The 23,621-nt window shown below is 35.2% G+C and overlaps 1 pseudogene; it reads left to right on the plus strand.

Moving 5' to 3' along the window:
- The first annotated feature begins 1,126 nt into the window (after nucleotides 1-1,126).
- On the plus strand, nucleotides 1,127-22,638 carry LOC137254350 (pH-sensitive chloride channel 2-like; annotated as a pseudogene).
- Nucleotides 22,639-23,621: the final 983 nt, after the last annotated feature.

A 23,621-nucleotide genomic window follows, 5' to 3' on the forward strand; every position in this document is an offset into this window, starting at 1 on the left:
GTCAAGTGTACTCTTAAATATGGAGATTGCCGAAACGACATCAGTGCAAGCGTAGAGATCCTACCAATCATGGGAAGCCAACAGATCATTAAGCCTAATGAAATTCGCTTTGTAGAAACATTTAAAACGGGGTCGATCCTGTACTTGAATCCTGCGGGGTAGACTGATATCAAGTAATATCTCAAACGTAGGGTGTAGAGAGTCTTCTGGAATGGATAAAGGTGGAATTTGAGTAAGGGCAGTACCCACCGAACCATCTACAAATACTAAATCCAGCATTTTGTTTCTACTATTTGGAAGAAGAGATGAGTCTAACAGGCAATTGAGAAAATCGTGTTGAGCAGTGGGAGTTAAAAAATTTGAATCACTCATATTAACCCAACTAACTTCTGGCAAGTTAAAATCGCCAACAACAACAAGTCGATCATTATCACCTAACTGCGAATACAAATCGCAGATGGCCGAGCTATGATTAGCATAAACATATATATCCGAACAAGGTGGAATGTATGAACAGCAAACAATTAACTCCTAAAAATTCGATATGAGAGATATTTTCCAGCAAAAGCAACTCAGATGAGATGTTAGAATCAACAGCAATATAGACACCTCCCGCTCTAGAAATACGGTCACGCCTATAAACAGCATATTTATTTGAAAATATCTCACAATTGAAATTATCAGGCTTAAGCCAGGTCTCCGTAAAAGCGACTACTTGTGCCGTAAAAGTGAAGCTATTAAGGAAAAAAGGGGCGAGTTTTGATCGTAGGCCACGGACATTTTGGTAATTAATGATGAAATGGGACGAATCAATAATTACCTTTGTGTTGTTGTTTCTGTGTTCGACATTACGTTTTTTGGATTTGTATTAACCGCTATGACAGGTCCAGCCCTCGACTTCCTGGTAAATAAGTGTACCACCGTATTTAGATGCCAAAAGGAAGGATCAAGGACATTGTCGAAGAATGCATCAGAAACCGATATTTTAAACGAGAATATGTCTCTCTCATACTTAAAGTTAAATTCATAAACATTGATGTTACTGGTGGGCGACACACTGAGCTTAGAGCAGACATAATTAGCAACGTCATGTTCCGTTAGAGATACATGTAGCCGTGACACAAATATGGCCCTACGAAGTGGCACAGCAGTAACCGGCATAGTAGTAGCAGGTAGCACACCAGAAAATGGAGCTACTGTAATAGAAGGGGCAGTTAATGCGCTGATTGGCCTAGCGTTGTTGTTCGAATCAGTCAGTAACGTTTGGTTGCTGGCAGCCACAAATGTTGCCAAACTGTCGGTTACTGTGGTTGTAGGAGGTAGAGAAACAGGCGGAAGAGAAGGTAAAACTGGGGAGGTTAATGAAATTAACAGTGGCGTCGTGGGGGCAGTCGCTACAGAGGTACCACTGCTAGTTGTAAGGGTGTTAACATGGTTAGAAATCACCGTAGCATCGCTAGAAATCTCGGCAGACCGTTTTGATCTGTATGTGAAGTTGGAGGTTCAGACATATGAGGACAACCTTGTCCCAGACCCGAAGCCATGTTGGTGTTATTATTGGGCATGCATTTTTTGCGTTTTGGTGACTCGGAAATTACTTAAAATTTTTTGAAATGAGTCACCATCGTTTTATATCTTTCGTGCAGGTCACGAAAGCCAATGAAAATATTATTAAACTCTTTCTGAGATTGTCTCATGACAGCGCGCATGTCATTTTCTACTGTGTGACAATCATGACAGGTCCAGTTTAGCCCAATTTTGCTGGATATCAAGTCAACAACTCGACCACCTATGTGTGAGAATCCTGCACACGAAACGTGAGCCAACTTTTCACATAGCCAACGGCAAACATAAGTGTCACCTCGGGATATTTTGCCCTGGGAGGTACACTTCCTGGAACAACAATCCAACATTATTGTTAATTAAATCTTAAGCAAAAACAAAGAACACAATAACTCTTCTTAAAAGAAATTTTTGGTGGGCACTCACTAAGATTCTTTAATGAGAGTTATTTTGGATCACTGTATGCTAACAGCTGGCAGCGCTTAGCGAACAGTAAATAAAGCAGGAAGCAAAAGACACACAATGATTTGCTAATAGCAGATACCAACAAAAAGGTATGCAGTTAGACAATAATTATTGTGTAAGTTTATTAACACAGAATTTAAATCACTAAAAATGCACAAAATGCCACAATATGTATTGCACTTTTATTAAGATGTATACACTGTAAGCTAATAAATGAACTGTATAGAATTAAAACAATTTATATGCAGAATTTAGGTTGTTTACAAAAGTAAAAATAATAAAAGGTTACAGAGCGATCAAAAACACGTCCGCGCAACAAAAAGTTACCAGAATAATTGGAAAGGTATCGGCATGAATTTGAAAATTTACAAATGGAAGCGAATAGTGTAACAGAAAAATGGTTCATCACCCCTGAATTTTCTAGAACTCGCCAGAGGATGATAAGACGCCATTTTGATAAGCTTTGCGAAGATGAGCGTCTCCAAGATCCGGAAAGTTTGTTCAAAGAGAACATATTTTATCGAGTATTGGACATCAATATAAACCAACTGCTCGATTTCAGTGATTAATTCCAATGAATTAAATTGTTTCAAATTCCAGTGTTTTGCAGCCTTCAACTTGAAATTTTAAATGACACTGATCGAATAAAAAAACTGCTTTAGAATTTGTTGAGATGTATGAGAAAAGACATATCTGAATCATTTGCCAGGGAAATTTTCAGATTTCGATCCACTTTCAGCGACGAAATGAAAACATCGCCGTGTGTTAGAGGCCTTGCTAGTTTATTTAAAAAAACAAAAGTCATTTTATGTCTTGCAGATTTCCTGCAGAATACACTGCATAACTGTTATTTCTTACAATTCTTGTGACTACAGCTAGTACTGAACGATCATTTTCAAAATTAAAAGTGACAAAACCTACTTAAGAAACATTATGAGATAAGAAAGGTTATGTAACTTGGTTATTTTGTCTATTGAAAATTCTTTAAATTTTTAATGATGTAGACACTTTTGCGGAATAGAGGTACGCTGAAATTTTCGAAATTTGTTAAAATTAAACTGAGTACAACGAGACGATTTTTATTGATAGGGGCACATCAAAAGAATTTGCCACGGGGCCCAGATGGTATAGTTACGCCCCTGGGTGTACGTCAGGGTATTTCATTTTCAGGAGGATTTTCGGTCCGAGCATCCGTCATAAATAGTAACAAAGCAACACCTATTCGATAAAAAAGATTTCATATATTCCAAAAAGCCGAAACAAAAAAGGGATGAGTATCAAATACTCGTCAAGCTCCATTTGTAAACAAATAAGTGTACGTCGCACTGTTGAAAAAATTGTCGACCTTTTGAAAGCTGCTGTTATTGGTTCCAAGTGATCCCTTAAACACATTCCCCAAGATGTTTTCCTAGGTTAGCTCATATAAGTGAGATATATGCAAACAAAATTTGTTTTGGGCATCATTGGGAACCATTATTAGCAAATTTCATCCCAGCAGAAAGTTTGTGTTGCACAGTGTAGTTGTTGATAGCATATCGGTAAAAAATTATAAATAAGCCGATAGTTCGTCGATAACTCATTGATAACAAATCGTTAGCACGACGATAGAAAATGTATAACACGCTATGCGAGTTCGGTTTCGGTTATGGCTTTGGCTGCGGGTTTGGCTTCTTACCTACGATTTTCACTGGCCTCTTTACTATCATCATTATCAAAATTCTTATTATAATGTTCGTTTTTATACTCAGCTGAGCAGAGCTAACGGAGTATATTAATCTTGTTCGCATAACGGTAATCCGTAACGGCATAAACTAATCGAGATGGATATAGACTTCTATGCCATGTCCGTCCGTCCGTCCGTCTGTCCGTTAACACGATAACTTGACTAAATTTTGAGGTATCTTGATGAAATTTGGTATGTGGGTTCCAGGGCGCTCATTTCAGATCGCAATTTAAAATGAACTATATCGGACAATAACCACGCCCACTTTTTCGATATCGAAAATTTCGAAAAACGGAAAAAGTGCGATAAATCATTACCAAAGACGAATAAAGCGATGAAACTAGAAAGGTGAGTTGACCTTATGACGTAGAATACGAAATTAGTAAAATATTGGACAACGGGCGTGGCACCGCCCACTTTTAAAAGAAGGTAATTTAAAAGTTTTGCAAGCTGTAATTTGGCAGTGGTTGAAGATATCGTGATGAAATTGGGCAGGAACGTTACTCCTGTTACTATTTGTGTGCTAAATAAAAATTAGCAACATCGGATGACCAACACGCCCACTTTAACAAACAAAATTTTTTTTAAAGTCAAATTTTAACAAAAAATTTAATATCTTTACAGTATATAAGTAAATTATGTCAATATTCATCTACAGTAATGATATGGTGCAATAAAATATAAAAATAAAAGAAAATTTCAAAATGGGCGTGGCTCCGCCCTTTTTTATTTAATTTGTCTAGAATACTTCTAATGCCATAAGTCGAACAAAAATTTACCAATCCTTGTGAAATTTGGTTGGGGCATAGACTCTATGAGGGTAACTGTTTTCTGTTAAAATGGGCGAAATCGGTTGAAGCCACGCCCAGTTTTATACACAGTCGACCGTCTGTCCTTCGGCTCGGCCGGAACGATAACTTGAGCTAAAATCGATATATCTTCACTAAACTTAGTTCACGTACTTATCTGAACTCACTTTATCTTGATATAAAAAATGGTCGAAATCCGACTATGACCACGCCCACTTTTGCGATATCGAAATTAACGAAAAATTAAAAAAATCCCATAATTCTATACCAAACATGAAAAAAGGGATGAAGCATGGTAATTGGATTGGTTTATTGACGCAAAATATAAAAAAAAACTTTGTAAAATGGATGCGACACCTACCATATTAAGTAAAAGAAAATGAAAAAGTTCTGCAAGGCGAAATCAAAAGCTCTTGGAATCTTGGCAGGAATACTGTTCGTGGTATTACATATGTATATAAATAAATTAGCGGTCCCCAACAGATGATGTTCTGGGTCACCCTGCTCCACATTTTGGTCGATATCTCGAAAACGCCTTCACATATACAACTAAGGGCCACTTCCTTTTAAAACCCTCATTAATACCTTTAATTTGATATCCATATTGTACAAACACATTCTAGATTCACCCCTGGTCCACCTTTGTGGCGATATCCCGAAATGACGTCCACCTATGGAACTATAGTCCACTCCCTTTTAAAATACTCTTTAATACCTTCCATTTGATACCCATGTCATAGAAACTCATTCCAGGGTTACCCTAGATTCATTTTCCTACATGTTGATTTTTCCTTTTTTGTCTCCAAAGCTCTCAGCTGAGTATGTAATGTTCGGTTACTCCCGAACTTAGCCTTCCTTACTTGTTTCTCCTCTTATAGTTTTAAAAGAAAAGTTTTCGAATGCATTCGAACTTGTATTTACAATCTACTTGGTGATCTACTGGAAACGCCATCAGGGGCGGATTTAAAAGATGGCAAAAAGGACATTGCGGTGGGCCTTGCCCAGCAAATAGTTAAAGTTTTAAATCATCCGCAAGTAAAACAAGTAAGTGATAAGTGAAATATCATTGCTTCAAAACAATTTTTTGCTAAATTATAGCTTATTATTCTAGCCTACGACCTTTTTAAACTTGTTTTATATAAAAGTGGGCGTGGTCTTTAACCTATCCCGTCCATTTTTACTAGAAATATTTTCTACTATAGAAAAAATGCTTGTACCCAATTTTATTACGATCCTTTAATTTTTCTTCGAGCTATGGCTCCCGAAACATAGAAAATTACTTAGTCATAAAAGGGGCGGTGCCACATCCATTTTCAAAAATTTTAGTGTTTTCCAATTTAATGTTATAATTCAATTTAAAGTGTAAAATTCTATTGATACAAAGCTCTTTTTCGCTAAGACATAGCTTATTATTTTCGTCTACGACCCTTTTAAAATTCTTTTATAAAAAAGTGGGCGTGGTCTTCAACCGATCTCGTCCATTCTTTCTGGAAATAGTTCCCGCCATAGGAAAAATCTGTGTACCCAATTTTATTACGATCCATTAATTTTTCTTCGAGTTATGGCTCCCGAAACATAGAAAATTGCTTAGTCGTAAAAGGGGCGGTGCCACTAAATCCACTTGGAAATTGTGATACCATTGATATAGAGCTCTTTTTTGCAAAGATATAGCTTATTTTATTTGTCCATGACCCTTTTAAATATCTTTTATATAAAAGTGGGCGTAGTCCTTAACCGATTTCGTTAATTTTTCTTCAAAGTATTCCCTATAGTAAAGGCAACCTCTCTGCCGAATTTTGTTACGATAGGTTTAACGATTTTTGATTTATGATTAATAATATTTGTAAAATTGATTTTATCACAAGTGGGCGGTGCCACGCACATTTTTATCAAGAGTCTCAATATCAGTCCACACGTCAAATTTCAACATTCTATGTGTATTATTTACTAAATAAGCAGGTTTTTTGTGTTTTCCAAAATGTTATATATATAAAAAGTGGGTGTGGTTATGATCCGATTTCGCTCATTTTCAATATCAATCTATTCTGGGTCCAGATAAGCTCGTGTACCAAATTTGGTGAAGATATCTCAATAATTACTCGTGTAAATCAAATTTTTTTTCGGACACTGATGATTTTGATATATGAAAGTCTATATCCATCTCGATATACCTGTACAACCAACCGTTATCCAATCAAAGTTAATATACTTTGTGTGCAAAACACGCTGAGCATAATTACAGAGAGTATGCTGGCTATCAATGCTTAGCATTACGGGAGTTCTGAAAACAGTCCCGACCACTGCAACGTATGTTATTCTGCACATTCCATATATAGATCTAGTGACAAAGAACATAGATTTAACAACTGCAACAAGGTTTAGTGCCCCAGCGCAGCTTGACCACATACCATACGGTTATAGCAGTATAGTGTGATCAATAACAGGACGAACTCATACCGTATCTGCGCTTTGAAGGACTCTTAGAGCTACAATAGAGGTGGATGATTGGCTTAGGGTTGCCCAAAATGGGGACGAGGCGAAACACGTGTACAGCGATGATTCCAAAGCAATGAAAGTACGGTCTGCAGTATACTGTGCTGATCCGGAAATAAGCAGATCCTAAAAGCTGCCAGATCGCGGCATCGCTTTTCAGTAGTACCCATAACCAAGGCAGTAGAAAAACTGGAACAAAATAACTTAAACTGCAGCCACGTAAATTTTTGATCGCCAAGCAGCAATTAAGGCAATAATATCGTATAGTAGAACATCTAAAAGTGTGCTGAATGTGTAAGGAATCCCTGGAGTTAATAGGGATAGCGAAAAGCATACATCTATATTGGGTTTCAGGGCATATTAGAATAGATGTGAATGAAAAAGCGGATGAACTAGCTAAAAATGGCGGATCCCTCGAAGCTTGCTCCGTAGACGTCCCAATTAGATTAGGCGAAAGTTGCACATGATCGACCAACCAGGTAAGACATGGACCCAGGCGCGGGGTAGTTAAGTGTCGAAGATCATGTGTTGGTCTTACAACCTTAGACTAAGAAAATTCGTCCTATCATTAAAAATAGCGAACTGGACTCATGAGGGTTATTCCTACTGGACACTGCCATCTGGCGTCACATGCCTTTAAATGCAATACAATGCAATATTACTTTGCGAGAATTCGATAAATTAAAAGATAACAGAGTTATCGGTAAAGATTTGTGTTCACAAGGGAATAAAAGCCTAAGTCCTTTGTTTAGAGGGATGGTGAATAACCTACAGCGGCTCAAGAACGAGGTAACTTCGCTTTGTTTGTGCATACAACGAACGTAGAAGTTAGGCTGTTATCGCTCAATGTTGCATACCTTTCTGCGTACTTGATTTTGTTTTACAGATTTAACCCACAGAGCAGAGATCTGCAATGAGTAGTTGTAAACTGAACGCGACATAGGCAAAGTCACCATAAAATATGATTTTAAGTTAGTTAGCACTGTTTGACACAATTTTATATGTGCTCTCTGTCAAAAATGCGTCAACTAACTTAGTCACATTTTATTTTGATTATGAATATGCCACAATATATTCGCATCATGATGTGAAAAATAGTGTACTGATACTCAGTCAGGGGTATTTAAACATAGCGATTCGTATCAGTAATTTGGTTGAGAGTCTTTTTCATCCTGACACCGCGTTAGCGTTGAACGCGAAAGATCTGACAACCGAAGATGCTGATATCCGAAGTGAAGCCACTTTTGACAAACATATACGATACGTTTTCTCGAAAATCTGTATATTCATATGTATGTATGTATGCATTTAACGTTTTGTTGTTGCAAGAGCACGTGAACATGTGTATGCACATATATACAAATTCATTTGAATGAGTTGAACAAAGCATGGGGCACATTCCAAAAGCACAACTGCTGGCGAAGTTGATTAGTGATAACTTCTTGGAATGCACAGTTGCAACTTTACGACATATTACTGAGCATAAAAATTGGCCGCTTTATTCACTCAACGTTTTTATCGATTGGTTGTTGACAGTTGGCTCAACGTATCGTTTCAAAAGCACAATTTCTTTCTCTCAGTTGATAACTGATTATTAGCAAGATCAATTAATTGATGGAACAAAAAACAATGATCAGATTGATGTTAATAATATAATACACTCAGACATTAACAAAACAGGAGGTCTTCCAAAAGAACAAGAAATATTTGTTGGTGCTAAAGTTATGTTGAGATCTAATGTTGACGTTGCTAAGGGACTTGTAAATGTAGCAATAGGTCCCATCACTGAAATTATAAGGCCATATTACAGACGTGCTCGACTATACCATAACGATATACCATCGGTTCGCTTAGCCTTTGGCAATATCGATAATACTTCTCAAACCTCCGCAGAGTGTCTTTATAGCTACAACAACAGCAAAATCAAATTCGTGGTTAAAGTATAAGAATCCCAACGAATAAACTCGTTCACAGCTGTACGAAGGAGAAGGAAATATATATGTTAAGCACTTTGATTCTTTACTCTAGTCAGGGCATGTAAGGAAGGCCTGAGGAAGTATTTCATCGTCGGTTTAACGGAGCTGTGCTAAGCATGTTTCTCTTGTCGTAGCAAAAAGTACACCCCCCCCCCCCCGCCAAACGAAGGTTTTGGGGAGTGTTCTCGATGTAGATGCTCTTTTGTCGGATGCAGATCCCATACGTTCTAGTAACAAGCACCATTAAGGTACTAGCCCGACCATCTCGGGGACTCGAAAAATTTTAAAACAAAAAATAAAATCTCCAAAATGTGAATAAAATCCCCAACCCAAAAATGTATAGATTATGAATATGGCGGAAAACCAAAGATTTATTGGTTGGCTATGGTATCGTTGTGACAAAGGCGGTATTCTATGGCTTCAGTAACTTATTACATTAATTTCCATAAGGTTGATAGTTAATTCGCGACATTGTTTCTATCTCATGATCTATTCATACATGATTGAACTTTACAGTCGTGAACAAAGTTTGGTCTCACAATTAAAGGCATTTACATGCATCACACTTTTATTGCAAACAATCTAAACATATTTATTGACTCGTAATCATAAAAATTTATTTGTACATGATACAAGAAAAAAATATCGCTATTTCGATTGCTGAGTGGAATAGCACCATATCTCAACTGTTGTTTAAAAAGCGCCACATCCCAAAATATGTAATTCGAAATTCGGCGTTCAGACGAGTTAGTGAGATATTCCACTCAACAGTCAATTTATAAGAAAACCCTTCAATGTCTGCGTATCTCGTATCTTAAAAAGCTATTAACCATTGGATGTGTTACATCTGTATATAAACTCGGAATATTGGGGTTCTGACAACCAGCACTTAAAACCGCACAAAGTTTTCCTTCCACCAGGGCCCCCGCTCCAGAGTCTCCATATCACGGATTGCTTTCAGGACATGCAGAACAAATGTGTGTGTCTGATAAATATTGCGGTGGTTGTTTAAGCTGATAAATAAACTGGCATCCTTCTAAGTTTACTATAGATAAGTCAATAGTTTGGACAAAGAGGATAGATAATAAGAGACACCAGATGACAGTGTCAGGCAGAATTGCAATTTCCCAATGTACCTATTTCTTGGGCTCGGCCATTCCGTCTCTTCCTATTTTTCGTAATTTCTTGTCTCATATTTTTTGTTTCGCCTGACGAAAATTAAGTAGAGAATAAGTCAAAATGAGTGACATTGAGACATTGAGTTATTTTCTGCATTTGAGCTTTTTGAAGTTTTGTTAACTTTGTCCAAATGCTTACAAAATGCGATTTCATGCAAAATAGCATGTTAATATTTTTTTACAAATTACTAGAATATTTATGCACAATTTATGTTCAATATTTATGCAATATTGAAAATTTTAACTTAAATAAATAAATTATACCATATTACAATTTAATTAATCAAGGGGAGGTGTTGCGTTTTGCCGACGGCAAACCATATTATTGGTCACTAAAATTGACATACATTGCATAAAGTATATATGTATGTATGTACTTATAATAAATAAAAATGTAATTATTTTATTCGCAAACAATACGAATTAAGCGTTTTCATTGGGATTTGGGGGTGGTTGCATGGCTGCATTTAAATATATGTACATATGGACATGTGTCAGCTGCCATTGAACATATACATATATCTATTTATAATATTTATAAATACAAATTTACGTATACGAATGGCGAATACAATCGAATACGAAGGGCTGGCAAAGTTGTCGGCTGTCAAAAGTGATGCCCTTTTACAGCTTTCAGAAAACGGGAGACAAAAAAGGGAATTAAATAATTGCTAGAATTATATAAATTCTAGCTGTTTTGTCAATAAGGCTATTTAATTCATCCATACTATTCTGGAAAGACTGTTCGCAACCTTCTTTTGTATATTACATTATAAAATTAGCGCAAATATGCTCTTTAAAGAAAAAAAATAGCAACAAATGCAAATTTTGACATCGACGTGTCAGTGCGAATTTGTGCCATAAGAGGGCAAACTAGAAATCTTCAGCCGCAACACCAACATTGCCGCATAAAATCATGGCAAGAATATAATAAGCGTATCCATATAAGAGATGAAAAATATGAAGCGGTGAACCCGCGAAATTATGCACTTTACATAAATATTAAAAAAAACAATTTATTTAAATTTATTCGCATAATAGGGGGTAATTTATGCATTATTTTTTATACATCTTTGCTATGCGATAGCTATGCTTCTTTGGGTGATACACTTTTTCCGAAATACTTACTTCCACACAGCCGTATGACCGTTTAATCATTATTGCTTTGCAAAAATCTTTCATTTTTAAAGATAACTTTGTTTTATATTAAAATACTTTACCTTTTTCCTTCGTTTTACATTTGAAAAGCTTTGTGTAGTAACACCGCACCTAAACCATAAATTGCATTCACTTGGTAAAGTGAACATCTCAGCTAAACCTTGCTTGCATATTTCTAAATAAATATCTGAAATAAAGTAAGGTAGCTTCATATGCGCGGTTTAGTGAAAGCCCCTAATATGAAGTCGAGTTGGAAATTATAAAAATCACAAAATTGGACTTTTGATGACTTTGTAAGAATGCTGTGTTGCAAAGTTTCATCATGAAGTTTTTGGAAGTAAAGAAGAAGTATTTTTATGAATCAACATTCAAGAGGAAGCATCTTTATGAATGAAATGTTTGGACTTTTGCAAGAAGCCATGTTGCAACATTTCTTTCTTCCTCACGAATTTATTTCATTTGCAAATAAGTAAAAATGATACAGATTTTAGTGGTTGGTTAAAGGAATGTATGTATGTATGTTGCATGTTCGAAGAGGGGTTAGTGCGGTAGCGGTATATTAAACGACATTTGTACAAATATGTGCAAATGTTTGTTGGTTTTGCCTTTGTTAACGATTTTGTAGTTTGGATATTTTTTGATAAGTAAATATGAGTTTAGTTAGGTGTATGTACATATGTAGGTATATGAATGTGTTTCCATTTGTAATTTAGGTTGCATTTTGCTAAACTTGAAGAAATTGTATACTTACTACAAAACTTATAGGTAACCATTGAATTAAAAGATTTTTTTTTATGGTTTGTACATTAGACTGGGTCGAAAAAAAGTTGGAAAAAATCCGCCTCTAAATTTGAAGCTTATGCCAAGAGGTCTATAAAAAATTTTATTCAGTTGTAGTATATCTACATATTTATGTTTTTTCTCACACAAACACAAAGTTTAATATTTAACTTTCCACTCAGCATTTTGGTGAAAAAAATTTGAATTTCCCTACATTTCAATACAATTTGATAATAAGTTATGATACAATTGAACAAAATAAATAATCAAATATTAATACTTTTGATAATCAAAACTTAATCAATCACATTTTGGAATAATATTTGAATCAAATGTATTTTTTAAAAAATTTTTTTATAATTTTTCATTCAGCTTTCTGAATATATAGCTCACTTTCACGTGCTTAAGGAAATAAAGTTATTATGTAGTATTTTATTTTGAATGAGATATGAGGAATGAATGCATCATAATCGTATTCAAAAATTATTCAAAAATTTCAGCCAAAACTATTAACAAATTAATCATTGAAAGTTTGTATTTAAATGGTAAAAGTTAGCTAATGTGAGTTAACTTCAATGTTACCATAAAAGAGGGTAAAAGAACCAGCAATCAACGTATGTATATTGAGGAGGAGGGAAAAGGTCTTGATGCCAGCGACGCAAATGTGAAGGCTGATCCAGCAAGAGTAAAAGAATTTCGTGAAGGTTTATCGAAAATTTATCATTAAGTATGAACAAGCTAAAACTCAACGTTAAAAAAACTAAAGCATTTGTAATCAACGGCGAATCGGAATAAAATATTATAGTTAATGATGAAAAAATAGATAAAGTTGACGTAATTAAATATCTAGGCATTGTCATCGACAAAAAATAAAATTTTGATAACCATATAGATTATATCTGCAGTAAAATCTCGAAAAAAATTAGATTTTTCCGAAGAATTCGCAAAAATATACCTATCAACAGCGCAGTAAAGATATTTAATATAATGATCAAGCCACATTTTGAATACTGTTCGACTCTGAAATGGTTAAATATCAATCAAAGAACAATTATGAACGTACTTGTTTTTGTGTTTAAAATGAAATATCACCTACTACCAAAGTACTTAACGAGTCAAATAGCATATGTAGGAGATGTGCAACCATACAGCTTAAGGAACAAGAATGATTTTAGAATTTTTTCACAGTTTAATTTTGTTATAATTTATTTTAAAATTTTTTTTGTAAATTTTTTTTTGATTTTCGCAATTTTCACAATTTTTCACAGCTTTTGATTTGCGCAGAAATATAAGATTTGCTTCTACTTCGAAGTTTTCTGTATATTAAATGTTCATTGGAATTTTACCAATTTTGGCGCAATTTTCTTCCGATAATTTCCATAAAATAAGAGGTTAATAACTTTATTGCTGGAATCCAAATACATATAAATTTATATAACATTGTAGAGATTTTAAAAACACATATACAATATATATATAATACATATATACATTTTGGAAAACTTATACACTTGCATAATTCCTTTTAGTTTCTTTTATCACACACAAATTCTTTTTGAAATTATATACCACGATTTCAAACTTCACTTAACACTTTACAAAATTTTTCAGAATTTTCTAAACTTTCTGCACAATTTTCCGAAACATTTTTTTCTAAAATGTTTGTTTATATTTCCACTTTTTTGCACAATTTTCCGAACTAATTTTTCTAAAATTTTTGTTTATATTTCCACTTATTTGCCTTTTGAGCATAAACAACACACACTTCACAACACAACACAATCTTCTTTTCACTCATTTAAGCTCAAATGAACAACTTCTTTTTTTGAAGATATCTTATTTTTATGGCAATATTTCACTTCACTTAACTTTTTTATCCTTTTTTACACAATTTCATAAACTTTTTACACAATTTTAATCACTTTTTTTACTAATTTGCACAGAATATTTAGGTTTTTTTATTTCTTCACTTTTTATCCTGTGCTTTTTTTACATTTTCATTTACACTGACATTTCACATTCTCACTCAATTTATGCTTCCAGCTCAAACACAATACTTTTTGCACAATTTCTTAGTTTTAAGCCAATATTTCACTTTACTTCACTTTTTTATCCTTTTTTACACAATTTAATTAACTTTTTACACAATTTTAATCACCTTTTTACTAATTGGAACAGAATATTTACCTGTTTTTATTTCTTCACTCTTATAGTGTGGTTTTTTTTTACACTTTCATTTACACTGACATTTCACATTCTCACTCAATTTATGTTTTAGCTCAAACACAAAAATTTTTGCACAATTTCTTGATTTTAAGCTAATATTTCACTTCACTTCACTTTTTTATATCTTTTTACACAATTATATTAAATTTTTACACTATTTATTTGCCTTTTTTATTCACTTTTTACACTATTTTAACACAAAAACACAATATTAACTTTACACTCACTGAGTTAATTCTTCACTGCATTTTACCAAATCTTCGCGGACAGGCACAAAGAGGAATGGCCGAGCCCATGAATTGGTACATTGGCAAATTTCATACAAAACGCAGTCGGTTTTCTGAAATGGCGATATGACGCCTCTTATTATCTATCCTCTTTGGTTTGGAGAAGATGATAAGTAGTTATACTATTTGGTGTTACCGAACCCCATCCACTAACTTTCAGTTTTGTGCCCGGTGTTAATTGACTTTGACAAAGAGATATTGGTTTTACTTGATCTGTCTCCGAGAAGAATCCAACCAATTTAAGCACAGCGATATCCATATACGCTGACTCTCTGTTATATTGAGGATGATGATGCATTCTCCGCACATAGTGTTGTTGCCCTCTTGCTCTGTTTCTTTCACGTATATCGGCTACACCAGCTAGAATGACGAAATTGCTCTTTTCCCTCCCTATTATGCAATGCGCCGCTGTTACCACGGAATATATGTTAACCAAGGAACCAACGCATTCATATCTGGTTTCATAAAAAATCGCTGCCGAATGTCGGCTCTCCTCTATACTTATATCTGCGCCATTTACAACGCGTAATTGCGCATTCGTAGTCAAAATCAAGTGACAGCTAAGCACGAGAGACAGGATCGCGTAGTGAATGCTTGAGTTCATTTTTATTTAAGACCTTTTGCACTACTTTTTAAGTATATAATATTGCGTGATAAATTTTGTGGGCGCTATTTATACCTAATTGAGTCGCGTGAATAAAAAATTAACAAAAACTCTTTCTTCTAGATTTCACGAGTACTTCGATATTTAAATCAAAGCTAATTAGTTGAACAAACAAACAAAATTAAGGTATTTACGCATATTCCACGAAATAAAATGAGCTAAGCTTTAACAAAACACTTGCTTTAGTTTTTCAAAAGAAAATTTCCAAGTAATTGTTTATTTATATATGTATTTGCAGAGTTGAATAGTGCTATTAATTAGATATGTGTACAATGGCCGTATTTTTAATTAATAAAAACAGAAAATTACAAAGGGCCCACTTAATTAGTTTGATCTGTCTCCCAACTGCTAATATGTTCTATTGTATATTGACACAAAACCATAGTTGGGAGCAGTGCACTAAATTTCGAGCTAAGTGGGCTAACACAATCAAGATATGTTATGTTAATGAGATGTAATTTGTTATGAAAAAAATCTTCCAATAGTGCCAACAAATCGCGAAATGTTCGCAGTCGCGGCGATAAGCAGACAGTGATAAACAGAAGAAAGAAAGGTTAGACTAGATTTAGGAAAGAGGGGGAGCTCTAATACTCCGCTGAAAAACTTATCTTTTGAATTGATCTTGAAATAGTTCCGATGACAATGAACAGATTCGGCTATAGTTAACAAATATTCAGTAGAGGTCCTTCCGATATGATTCCCGAAACCTTTTACTTTAAGACTTTTTCAACACTTTTTAAGTATAAAATACACCGAAATTAATTTTATTGGCGCTGTTTGTACAAGATTGGGTCGTGTGAATAAAATTCAAGCAAAAACTTTTTCTTATAGATTTCAGGAATTTGAAATAACAAAGATACTTCTAAATTTAAGTTAAATCTATACAAAGAGAATCTTGTTTTTTTTCTTTCTGTTCATAATTAATCAGAAAACAAAAAGAAAGGCGCGAGAACCTTCGAAAAGATTTAAGGGCGAGCTTCTCTTCTAATTTGCGTCGTGCTGCTCTTAATTTTTCCTACAAATTGGGACGACTGGACCTGCATGTTTTACGCCGACTCCGAACGACATCTGCAAGGCAGATGAGTTTTCACTAAAAAGCTTTTCATGAGAGAAATACACTCGGAGTGTTTGCCAAATCGCTACCGAGCGGAGCCCCGCTTAGAAAAACTTTTTGCTAATTGAAAAATTTGTTACTAAATTTTTGTTGTTTCTTCGCCCTGGAATAGAAACCATGATCATTGCTGTGATAGGCGAAGCACGCCATCACCACGCAACTGCGGTCCATTATAGCTTGTTTAAATTTTTGGGTGAAAGTGCCTACTAAAATTTTTTTTTCACACAGATCATTTTGATATATAGAAGTCTATATCTGTATTGATTAATTTATGCCGTTACGGATTACCGTTATGCGAACAAAATTAATATACTCCGTGAGCTCTGCACAGCTGAGTATAAAAAACAGTAAAATCTTTGTTCAAGTCAATGAAACTTGATGATATGTCGGTAATTATGTATTCTTCGGTGGACCAGGCAGTTACACAGGCATAAGGACGATTGCCGCAGTCCTTTCCTCTCTACTGCGGTGTATCAGGAAACTATCTGGAAGATCAAAGCCTGCGAGTTCATTGACTCATTCGTTACTTTTTTGCTGAATATAAAACATCTGCAACGTGCTTAAGTATTTCTCCGGAGTGCTATGAGGAGTTTATAGTTTTTTTTTTCATTCTTTCACAGCGATACGTTTACTGCACCAAGCAATTTTAATAATGCTACGTGGTTCATAAATCTAAGTCTTCTTCCCAACTATAGCAAGCATTTACAAAGATGTGTCTGTATCACATCAACGCTGGGACGTGATTTTAGAGGATATCCAAGGGGCGTTATGGAACTCAAACTATTTTCTCTTTCAGCTTCTTAGATCATTAAAAAAGAAAACTAATTGGATTAAACCTCAAATCTGGAAAAGAAAAACCCCAAAATCAAATTCATGTGTAAGCATTATTTTCGTAACTGGTATCTAAGGTGGTTTTCGAAAAGTGGCACGCTTACATCACATGAATTGGCGTGCCACTCGATAGTTTCTAAAATATAGTCGCTACAATTTTTTTGGTTTCACGGATAAATTACGGCAAGTTCACGGCAATTTGCGCAATAGTTAATTTTTTTCCACGTAAAAGTTGGCTTGCCAACTTCAGGGAGGTGGTTTTGTGGCAGTGTAAATCAAGATCAGCTACCAGTCTACAGCTTATGCAGTCGCTTTCGCTTTACTTATTTTAGTAGCTACTCTAGATTTATCTAGAGCGGATACTGAACGTCCATCGTGAAATGACGCAAATAATTTATCGCAAATTCGACTGATTGAGCGCCTAACACATGGCTGTCGTTATGATCGGCTGGAGCGCCCTGTCATCTATACTGAATCTGGTGGGAAGCGCCAACCAATCGACGTTTATGTGCGCGCCTATATATATTTTATGCGAAATTTAGAAGTATATGATTTGCAATTTAAAATTAATGTGTTACTACAATTACTACAATTACTATTTCTCTATCTACGTTTAACTTTTCGTAAGGTTGCACCCAAACGTAGACAACCGATTTTGGTTGGAAAACAACTGCGTGATACGTTATGGATGCCGCATATTTTCCTGGCAAATTAAAGGGATTCAAGTTTGTTGGGCACCAATGAGTAGGACATACTCACATCAATTTCACCTGATGGCACTGTCACTATTTCCTCACGTATTAAAGGTACACTTTATTGCTGAATGAATTTAGAAAAATTTCGCTTCGATGAGCAACAGTGCAGCACTATACTCGAAAGTTGGATGTATAATACTTTAGAGTTGGTGCTACATGGGGAACAAAAGCGTCCTATGCTTTCGATCCTGCGCTGCATCTAACTGAATATATTGCACATGGCGCTTGGTCAAATGGAACTGTTGTAAATGCTGATTTAAACGATTCAAGGCATGGCGCTTTCGCTAGCAACTATAGCTCGCTGATTTTTACAGTACATTTAATGCTTCAAGTTGGTTTCTCTATTATACCTGAGCGTACCCAACGTTGCTCGGTTTGGGCAGATACTGATCTAAATAGGTAGGTGTTTTTTAACGCATTCCTTCCCGTTACTCAAAGTCCAGCAATCAGTATATAAGATTTTATTGATCTTCTTCAAAATATATCTCCCAATTTTTCTTATTCTTACCCTTTATAGTTTCTTTATCCCTCTCTCTTCTTTTTTCTTAGATCCCTCATTCCTCTAATGTATCATTGTTTGCTTTATTTTACTAATTTTATTTTGTCATACACAATTCATACTCAAAACCTCATAACTTAGTCAAAATATTTTAGCTGAAAAATTTTTATAGTCAGTTGAGCAGAGCTCACTTTGATTCGATAACGGTTGGTTGTACAGGTATAAAGGAATTGAGATAGATATAGACTTCCATATATCAAAATCATCAGTATCGAAAAAAAATTTGGTTGAGCCATGTCCGTCCGCCCGTCTGCCCGTTAACACGATAACTTGAGTAAAATTTTAGGTATCTTGATGAAATTTGGTATGTGGATTCCTGAGCACTCATCTCAGATCGCTATTTAAAATGAACGATATCGGACTATAACCACGCCCACTTTTTCGATATCGAAAATTTGGAAAAACCGAAAAAGTGCGATAATTCATTAGTAAAGACGGATAAAGCGAAGAAACTTGGTAGGTGAGTTGAACTTATGACGCAGAATAGAAAATTATTAAAATTTTGCACAATGGGCGTGGCACTGCCCACTTTTAAAAGAAGGTAATTTAAAAGTTTTGCAAGCGGTAATTTGGCAGTCGTTGAAGATATCATGATGAAATTTGGCAGCCACGTTACTCCTATTACTATATGTATGACAAATAAAAATTAGCAAAATCGGAGAACGACCACGCCCACTTAAAAAAAATTTTAAGCCAAATTTTAACAAAAAATTTAATATCTTTACAGTATATAAGTAAATTATGTCAACACTCGACTCCAGTAATGATATGGTGCAACAAAATACAAATATAAAAGAAATTTTCAAAATGGGCGTGCCTCCGCCCTTTTTCATTTAATTTGTCTAGGATACTTTTAATGCCATAAGTCGAACAAAAATTTACCAATCCTTGTGAAATTTGGTAGGGGCTTGTATTCTAGGACGAAAACTGTTTTCTGTGAAAAAGGGCGGAATCGGTTGAAGCCACGCCCAGTTTTTATACACAGTCGACTGTCTGTCCTGTATGGCGATATCTCGAAAAGGCGTCCACCTATAGAACTAAGGCCCACTCCCTTTTAAAATACTCATTAACACTTTTCATTTGATACCCATATCGTACAAACAAATTCTAGAGTCACCCCTGGTCCACCTTTATGGCGATATCTTGAAAAGGCATCCACCTATAGAACTAAGGCCCACTCCCTTTTAAAATAATCATTAACACTTTTCATTTGATACCCACATCGTATAAACAAATTTTAGAGTCACCCCTGGTCCACCTTTATGGCGATATCTTGAAAAGGCGTCCACCTATAGAACTAAGGCCCACTCCCATTTAACATACTCATTAACACTTTTGATTTGATACCCATATCGTATAAACAAATTCTAGAGTCACCCCTGGTCCACCTTTATGCCGATATCTTGAAAGGGCATCCACCTATAGAACTAAGGCCCACTCCCTTTTAAAATAATCATTAACACTTTTCATTTGATACCCATATCGTATAAACAAATTAGAGAGTCACCCCTGGTCCACCTTTATTTCGATATCTTGAAAAGGCATCCACCTATAGAACTAAGGCCCACTCCCTTTTAAAATAATCATTAACACTTTTCATTTGATACCCATATCGTACAAACAAATTCTAGTCACCCCTGGTCCACTTTTATGGCGATATCTTGAAAAGGCATCCACCTATAGAACTAAGGCCCACTCCCATTTAAAATACTCATTAACACTTTTCATTTGATACCCATATCGTACAAACAAATTCTAGAGTCACCCCTGGTCCACCTTTATGGCGATATCTTGAAAAGGCATCCACCTATAGAACTAAGGCCCACTCCCATTTAAAATACTCATTAACACTTTTCATTTGATACCCATATCGTATAAACAAATTCTAGAGTCACCCCTGGTCCACCTTTATGGCGATATCTCCAAAAGGCATCCACCTATAGAACTAAGGCCCACTCCCTTTTAAAATAATCATTAACACTTTTCATTTGATACCCATATCGTATAAACAAATTAGAGAGTCACCCCTGGTCCACCTTTATTTCGATATCTTGAAAAGGCATCCACCTATAGAACTAAGGCCCACTCCCTTTTAAAATAATCATTAACACTTTTCATTTGATACCCATATCGTACAAACAAATTCTAGTCACCCCTGGTCCACTTTTATGGCGATATCTTGAAAAGGCATCCACCTATAGAACTAAGGCCCACTCCCATTTAAAATACTCATTAACACTTTTCATTTGATACCCATATCGTACAAACAAATTCTAGAGTCACCCCTGGTCCACCTTTATGGCGATATCTTGAAAAGGCATCCACCTATAGAACTAAGGCCCACTCCCATTTAAAATACTCATTAACACTTTTCATTTGATACCCATATCGTATAAACAAATTCTAGAGTCACCCCTGGTCCACCTTTATGGCGATATCTCCAAAAGGCATCCACCTATAGAACTAAGGCCCACTCCCTTTTAAAATAATCATTAACACCTTTCATTTGATACCCATATCTTACAAACAAATTCTAGAGTCACGCTGGTCCACCTTTATGGCGATACTTCGAAAAGACGTCCACCTAAAGAACTAAGGCCCACGACCTTTTAAAATACTCATTAACACCTTTCATTTGATACCCATATCTTACAAACAAATTCTAGGGTCACGCTGGTCCACCTTTATGGCGATATCTCGAAAAGGCGTTCACCTATAAAACTAAGGCCCACTCCCTTTTAAAATACTCATTAACACTTTTCATTTGATACCCATATCGTACAAAAAAATTCTAGAGTCACCCCTTGTCCACCTTTATGGCGATATCTCGAAAAGGCATCCACCTATAGAACTAAGGCCCACTCCCTTTTAAAATACTCGTTAACACTTTTCATTTGATACCCATATCGTACAAACGCATTCTAGAGTCAACCCTGATCCACCTTTATGGCGATATCCCTAAATGGCGCCCACCTATAGAACTATGGCCCACTCCCTCATAAAATACTCTTTAATACCTTTCATTTGATACACATGTCATACAACCACATTCCAGGGTTACCCTAGGTTCATTTTCCTACATGGTGATTTTCCCTTATTTTGTCTCCATAGCTCCCAACTGAGTATGTAATGTTCGGTTACGCCCGAACTTATCCTTCCCTTCTTGTTGTCTATCATCTCATAAAGAGAGCAATTTTTACAATGGAATGCTCAAAATTTAATAAAAACTTTTAAATCACTCAATGCAATCGCTTTAACTTTTTGTGAGTTCAATGCTATGACCTAACAAAAGTTCTACAATTATGTACGTATATGGCGTATGAGTAGCTTTTGCTGACATACAAAATTTATCGCACCACCCAGTGGCGCACGTGAAATTGAAAAAAAATTTATTTATTTAAAATCCTTAGTTCTGAAATAAGAAAAACCTTCGTCTTGATCGAAGGAACTTATAGCCAAAATTTGGTGGTGATTGAAGTATACGAAGTACGTTTCCATAGGGAACACACACACACGCACACAATTTGATTTTTATATATATAGATTATTATCTTCCGTCAATCGCCAATCTGGATCAATCGTCTCCATTGTATGGTATTATGTTGGGTACCATGATGTTGACTTTTATAACTCTTGCCTCTGCGCAAAGCAAAACCCTACCCAAAGTTACATTAAGGTTTCCGATGTATGGGTTCTCGGCTGTACACTATTTATTATTGGCAGCCTCATAGAATTTGCTTTTATCAACACAATATGGCGTCGAAAACGTAATGTGGATGTGAAAAAAATGAACAGCAAACATATACTGAAATCAACATTATCGCCAAGTCCCTCGCGCGGCTGCTCTCAATGCCGATCTCGTTCATTTTGTGCGCCACCTATCACAAAGCTACTACCAATGCATGATCCACCAACATTTAATAATTATTTAACTACACATAGTATGCCAATTCATACAATACATGGAATGTGGATTGATCGGAAAGCGTTTTGTGTATTTCCAAAGACTTTTATTATTTTTAATGTATTCCTTTGGACGTTCGTTTATCTGGTGTGATATGTGAGTATAGAGATTGTCATGTTTCTAATAGTAAATTTAGGTGCTGTGCTGTTTTTTGGGGGACATCTATGCATCCTTTAAAGTATAGATAAAAGTTTGTTTTACTGTGAACATTTATATACATACTTTAATTTTAAGAATTCATGAGCTTAACACCGGCTTATAATAATTGAATTTCAACTATTATGTTTTCTAAGAGAAACTGAAAAGAATGAAACATTTTCTGGCATATTACTATGGAACAATTTCGAAAACCGCCAACGTAATCATCATCAGGCAATTTTGTAATGTTATCAAAGGTTTCAGCGGGATTCGAACCGTGAATCACATGGTGAAACTGCAGTTGCCTTTAACCACTAAGCTATCCTGCTGGTATTTGTTTTCATGCTTAATTCAGTTTTTCTCATTTCTACACTAACAACACCATTGAGACATTTTGTCTCAGCCGGTGTTAAGCTCATGAATTCTTAAATATAAGTATAAACTGAACACGCCATTAAACAAACATACATACATACTTTAAGTTGATAATTTTTTATCTGCATAGTTTTATATACATACAATATTATATGTTTGACATTATTTAACTTGTGCTGTGTTTGATTTATATAGCTCTGAAAGTCAACAAAGTATTTACTAATAAAATGATAATCAAAACAAAAACATATTAGCAGTTTAGAAACAAATAAAACTAATTAAGTGCACGCTTTGTACACATCACAGGTGTTTAGAATTTTGGCACACACTTTCACCCGAAAACTTAAGCTAAAATGGGCTAAGTGTTGTATAACTCTAACTAGAATTGAGAAGTATTTTTCTTGTATCTAATTCCTAAAATTGAAAAAAAGGTACTAGCGAACCGAATGGGGTTGGTAGGGACAATTTTTGGTCGAAATGGTCCAAAATGGCAGCCGTGCTCGGCACATAAGTACACTCAATTGCACAAATTTCATTGTAGGCCACTTTTACTGCTGAGCAGT

This window comes from Eurosta solidaginis, chromosome 5 (assembly GCF_040869045.1).
Source record: "Eurosta solidaginis isolate ZX-2024a chromosome 5, ASM4086904v1, whole genome shotgun sequence".
Taxonomy (NCBI): Eukaryota; Metazoa; Arthropoda; class Insecta; order Diptera; family Tephritidae; genus Eurosta; species Eurosta solidaginis.